Source organism: Apteryx rowi, unplaced genomic scaffold (assembly GCF_003343035.1).
Source record: "Apteryx rowi isolate R43461 unplaced genomic scaffold, aptRow1 scaffold_1229, whole genome shotgun sequence".
Lineage (NCBI taxonomy): Eukaryota > Metazoa > Chordata > Aves > Apterygiformes > Apterygidae > Apteryx > Apteryx rowi.
In genome coordinates, this window is record NW_020447452.1 from 90,606 (window position 1) to 96,823 (window position 6,218).

The following is a 6,218-nucleotide window of genomic DNA, read 5'->3' on the forward strand; positions in this document are numbered from 1 at the left end:
GAGCTCTGCCCGTGGCGCCGGCGGCCCCGCGCCTCGTGCTTCAGGCCAAGCGCTGGGGGCCGCGAGGACCTCAGTGAGGGCTGGCGCCTCGCACGCTCCCGTCACCAGTCACCCGGTGGGGAAGGGGCTAAGCAGAGCCGCTTCCGCACGGGAAAACCTCTTCGGACCCGGAGGATAGCCTGGCGAAAGGCCTCCTCGCTGCCCTGGGGCGAGGCAGGGAGAGCAGGAGAGGAGGGCAGCAGTCAGGGAGCTGATCTCCCTGGGGATTTGGCCCTGAGGCACCCCAGGATGGAGCAAAGGGTTGCAGCACGGCCTGCCCCATCTTCACCCCCTCCCACACCCCCTCACTGGGCTCCACAAAAATGCCTGGCACTGTGAAAGTTGATATGAAAAGTCATATTCTGCTCCAGCAGAACCTGATCCCAGGTGTCACTCGAGTGCTGAGGTTTTGCAAGCTGGCTGTGCAGCGGCAGTTTTGCTAATTTGATAAAATCTTGGCTCCAGGTGCTCTCTCGCTAAGAGGGCTGTGGGCATGCTGCCCCAAATGGGGCTTGAGACGCAGGCTGSTTGGGGGTCCTGTGATGCCTGGGAGTGCAGAGCAGGCTTCCCAGGGGGTGAGCTTGCTGCTGTGAAGAAGGCAAAGGCCTGGTCCTATCTGTTGTGGCAGCTGGGTGTCAAATGGACTCAGCCCGTGGGCACTAAACACAGCCGTACCACCTGCACGCGATGACACTGCTGACTGTGGAGGGCACAGACTGACAGCTATCTAACAACAGGATTTAAGACACGGCACAACTTTGCAGATCAATGCAATGCAAACACGCAGACACSTCATGCATGTTGCCATGTTGCCATGCTGCAAAAAATGCAAGCAGAAGGTCTGCATCCAAACATAGCACGTAACAACGTGCACACGCATGTGCCCACAGACACACATGCAGCTGCACATGTCCGCGGGCTGTGTCTCCTCCACAGCCCCCACCCATGTAAGGGTAGGCAACAAGGGAGTGGAAGCCTGAAGGGCAGGCTTTTGAAAGCATGCAGATGCCCAAGGCCCATTGCAAATGACTGCAGCTCCCTTTAAATCTCTGGCTGGTGGTGCTGTGGAGGCAGGCGTGATTGTGCAGTTTCTGGGCAGCGCTGGCAGCCAGCTTCCTGCCTAGGTATTTGCAGGAGGCTCCTTGCAGAAGTTCTCCCAGCTGGATAGAGCCTCACTGCAGATTGCAGCCTGGCTGCTGTCCATGAACCCGGGAGCACCGGCCCTTGGGTCACGCTTAATGCAGAGATGGAGGAAGGTCCCCTCCAGACTGCTTCCAAAGGAGAGGAAGAAAGTGTGGAGGAGAAAATCTAATCATGAGGGACAGACAGACAGATGGAGAAGGGGGGCAGGCAGGGCAGTGTGTACGGTGGTGGGTGTCAGGCAGAAAGATGGATAGACAGGAGCAATCGGAGACAGGGAGGTTGCCAGTCAGGCACAGTGCAGAACAGCAGTGCGGACTGACAAACAGACACCAGCAGGCACAAGGCTCGGGGAGAGACAGGCAGACATKGGCTGATGCATCCAGACAGATGGACAAATGGAGGTAGGGCACWGACAGCCCTCCTGGGAGCTCAGATCAGCCCAGTTGCCCCAAGCTCCTCTCTGGAGCGGATCCTGGCTTGGCGGGGCCATGTGGGGAGTCCTGCTGCTCTGCGGGGCTGTGCTGGGGGCATCACTGCTCCCAGCTGCTGCAGGAGGAAGGCTGGCAGCAGAGCCACTGAGGACCATGACTCGGGTATCTGGCAGTGCTGCAGCAGGCATTAAAAGCTGGCTTTGCCCCAGTGACGTCCAGCTGCAGGGGACCCCCTTCTTCTAGGAGGGACATGGGCCCATGTCCTTCCCAAGAGGAACACTTCTCTCCTGCCCTCATCCTGCCCCCAAATGTGGGAAGAAGAGTCTTTCTCCCTCTTCCTGCTGCTCATGAATCACTGCAGGGCAATGCGCTGTGGGTCCTGCTCCAAACATGACAGCAGGACGCGCACGCAGCATCCTGTCCCCACCAGCAACCACTCGTTCCCCCCCTGCTAATTGCTGGAGAGGGGGGACATGGTGGGCCTGGCCAGCAGGCCCTGAAAGCAGCTCTTTTGGAGGGAGAGACCCTTGGCGTCCTCCCAGAGGCCATTAGCAGCTGGAGAGCTACAGGATGAGTAAGGGCATCCGAGAATCAGTGCTGTCCGTCTGGCCCCAGAGCACCAGCAGGCTGGAGGGATGCGAAGGACTCGTGCCCCTAACAGCGCTAAGCCAAACCCAGCCGCTTCCCACCCCATCTGTGAGGGACAAGAAGCGGAGGCTGCAGAGGAGCTTTGCCCTTGATCAGAGAGACACAACAGCCCCTGGGAGCCCAGCAAGGCCCCATGGATGCTATATGGAGCATGGCCCAGATACGTAGCCCTTGGGCTTTGCGGCACCGCTGCATGGAGCAGGGGTGGAGGAGACTGCTCCCCTCCTTMCAGCCTGCAGCACGCAGCCACCGAAAACAGGGGCAGGCAGGGCTCCTGCTGCAGCACCGGCCTGGGGTCTGCAGCGCTCAGGGCAGCCAGGTTGGCCTAGCAAAGGAGATGGCTGGCTGGCCCAGGGCCCCAGCTCTGCCAGGGGGGCTTGCCTGCGGGGAGCAGAGCTCCTCCTTGGTTGCCTCTGCCTGTTTTATGACCGCGTGCTGGGTATGGAGAAGCCCCAGAGGCTGAAGACCTCAGTCTAACACAGAGTGATCCAGGAGTGAGAAGGGCCGTGAGGGATCAGCTCTGGCCCCTGCACTGACACTCCTACCAGCAGGAACAACACCTGCTTTCCTTCTGTTCCTGCCTATTTGCAGGAGAGCTCCGGTGAGCAGCAAGTCCCAGCTCTGTGCTCAAACCCAGTCATGCAAGGGTGACCCGGAGTGGGGATATTGTGCCTTCCTGCCTGTTGTGGTGGCCTGCCCTGGGTGGAGGCTTTGCTGGGASGCCACCAGCAGGGAGTATTCATTGAAGTGTAGGAACCCACACAGTAAATCCCTGCTTCATCTTGCAGTGCCTCATTTCCACTCYGCTGGGCTCTGGGGGCCAGAGGGCCCCACCAGCCAAGATCCCAGCAGGGCAGCTTTCCTGCCCCACCAGAGCAGAGCAATTGTCCTTCCAGCCCAGTGTCCATCTGCCAGGGCTCGCCAGTCCTGAACAAGGTGGTGACYATCTTCTTCTGCCTCTAGCCCTTCCTGCCCAGGGCCAGCAAAACCTTCCTACAAGAGGCTTGGGAATTGTTGCAGGAGCCAGCCAGGACACAGGGGAGCCAACAGGGGAGCCTGGAAGTGGGAGGCGACGRAGGCAAAGAGCTCTCAGCTTGCTCCATCTGCTCCCCAGACTCAGTACRAGCAGTGTTTGGCTGCCAGCTCCAAGCTCCTCCTCACTGCCTCCCATCACAGCAAGGGATGCATCCTGCTGGAGCTCATCAGCGGCTGGTCTTCCCCTGCACAGCTGCTGGGAAGGGCGAGCTGCTCTCCACACTGTGCCCTGCAAACCTGATCTTTGATGTCGATGACACTGAGCTTTGAGGGACACCTGTCCCTGGGGAAGGAGGAACATCTCTGTAACTGAACCGGACAGCAGTTGCCAGATAACTTGGCTCCTGGCTCAGAGTTCAAAGATTCGGGCCTCTTACCTGCAGGGCAAGTGGCCAGAGGCCTTGCATCCAACCTCTTTGCAAGGCTGCCATGGTCTCTGCATATCTGAGTTRACATGAACATTGAGTTTAAACTGGGAAAAGATGCCATTTTTGAAGGCAAAACTCCTTTCCTCCACCTGCTGAACCTCTTCCCCAGCGACTGCCCATGACCCCCGTTAAGACAGCAAAGGGGTGTACCCATGGGGGGCCGGTCCTGGGTTGTGCAGCATTATCAGTCCTGGATGGGCAGCTGACCCCCGAGCGACCCTTGTTTAGACTCCCTTGTTTTGGGGGGTTTACGGGTGTGGGAGAGGGGAAGCTCTTAGGGGCCTCCTAGGAGGGTGCTGGCCAAAGAAAGGTCTCAAAGYGCAGCGCTGCCTCTGCCCATCCACCACTCCCAGCCTCACTTTCCCCTCCCTGTTCCTGGCCCTTGGTGCTGGAGAGATGAATAATGCAAGCTGCAGAAGATGGAAATGGCTTCCCTGCATTAACTCCTCCTGCCTGCTGGGCCTTCAGAAATGGAGGCAGTTTATGAGCATTGCTTATTTATGAAGAAACCACCAGGCCAGGATGGTTAACTCTCACCATGCAGGTTCCTGTGGACGTTTCCAGAGGAGGGGAGCGGGGATGCAGGGGTACCCTGCGCTCCAGGCCAGCCAGGAACCTCCTCGCTCTGAAAAGAGGGGGGTTAAAGAAAGGCAGGAAAGTTTCTCCCTTTCAGGCACAGGCAAGAGCTCGGATCCCCGGAGGACTGGTGGGAGAGGGATGCCCGGGCCTGGCTCCCGCCCTAGCCGCGCACGCCGGGCTAGAGCGCACACAGTGCTGCCCTTTAGCAGCCCGCCAGCTGCTGCCGCACTTGGGCTTGTGTCATCGGCTCCAGCGCTGGCTCATCTGCCCCATTGTCAGCGGGGACAACGGGAGCGTGCGCCCGGGCTGAGCGAGCAGGAGGCGCCCCGGCAACCTGCCTCCTCCTCCTCAGCCGACACCGGCCGCCCCGCGTGCCCCGGGGCCGCCCTGCTGGCGCGCCTGGGCGAAGCGGGGGACCACGCCACCCGCCAAAGCCTGGGGCCGGCAAGCCCTGCCCTCGGCGCTGCCCTCCTCCCCAGCGCCAAGCCGCCGGCACCGCCGTCCCCGCGGCCGCAGCTGGCGATGCGGCTGGACCTAGGCTGCGTCTAGTCATTCGGCGGTTCCTCGCAGTCCATAGGGACAAGCTGTGTGGAGCGGARGGAGATGTTGAAGCCTTCCCCAGGCAGCTTCTTACCTGCTCTTGTCTGCTTCTGTTCGCTAAGGAGGATGGAGAGCCTTGTCCACATGAGCTTTTGCTGTAGACCCAGGAGGCCCCAATGCCCCATGCCCATCTCTTCTGTGGTCTCTTTCGGAGATAGGAAATGAGTCATCCCACAGCTCTGTGCATCAGTTTCTCTGTGGAAAAACACATACTGGAGAAATTCCTTCCTTTTTTTAACCCAGGCCAAACCTCTGATTTGAAACACCAACCTCTAGGAGAGGCACGACTGATAAGGAGAGCACAGCCAAAAAGAATCACTGGGCTTTTGTAAAGGGGAACCTGAAGCTGTGGGTAAAAGGTTAGAAACCAAGAGCAAAGAAAAAAATGTTGATTGTAGCAGTGGAGGGGTGTTTGGAAAGTTTATTTTCAATATTGGTTCGCAATATGGTAACAAACACTGAGACTAGCCATTTAAGGCTAATTAGTTTACTGTGAAAATACATAATAATAATAAAGGCAAATAAATATTATCGTGATTCCAGTCAAAACAACAATAAACCCAGCTGTCCAGTAATAAGGAGCTAGGGTTAATACCAAGGCACACGAGTACTTACAGAAGCACAGATACTAGCCACGCTTACAGGAACTGGAGCATGGTTTCTTTGGGCAATCAGTCCGATGTCACTGCGTTACATCCCTCGGGGTGTTTTCCCCTTCTGGGGTTTTGCGACTCTTTGTGCATATGGTCCTTTGTCACATTTTGGCTATCAGGAGAGTGCGTATTTTGTTCGTGGGGGAGGTGCTGGACACCAGATTGCAGCATGAGGCAATATTAGCCTAGAGCTGCATTGCAAGGGGTTACCCAGGTGCCCACCAGCGCTCTTCAGTACACTCGCTGAGTTATTACCGCAAGCATCAAGGTGGCAGCTAGAGGCCCTCCAGCAAACACCGCTGCAATCACTTCATTTATGCTATAGCACAGGAGAAGATTGTTTCTAACAGTGGTGCAATGTAGCAAGTCGAATTCCCGACAATGCTGCTATGTTGGACTTTTTCCATCCTAATGCGATTCAGAGCAGGAAACAAGCCCCAGCCTTGGCCCAGCGTGAGCCTCTCGCCTTGTAATGCAACGGCTCAGGTGGAGACCTCCCCAGGCTTCCCTGCACCCTCGGGGCACCAAAGATGGGCACTTCCAAGGAGCCAAAACTGGCTTGATGGTGGGGATCCTGACAGGGAAAACGCAGTGCTCAACCAGGGCTCCGGTCCGGCTGGCCAGCACCAGCACAGCCTCCGTGATTCAGCACTGGAGCAAAA

The 6,218-nt window shown here is 57.8% G+C and overlaps 1 protein-coding gene across 1 annotated transcript in view; it reads right to left on the reverse strand.

Moving 5' to 3' along the window:
- The window catches only part of THY1 (Thy-1 cell surface antigen), an 8,962-nt gene extending 3,986 nt beyond the window's left edge, over nucleotides 1-4,976 (reverse strand). The window contains exon 1 of the mRNA XM_026054733.1: nucleotides 4,938-4,976. The gene's annotated coding sequence lies outside the window, so the exon portion shown is untranslated. The remainder of the gene's footprint in view (nucleotides 1-4,937) is intronic.
- Nucleotides 4,977-6,218: the final 1,242 nt, after the last annotated feature.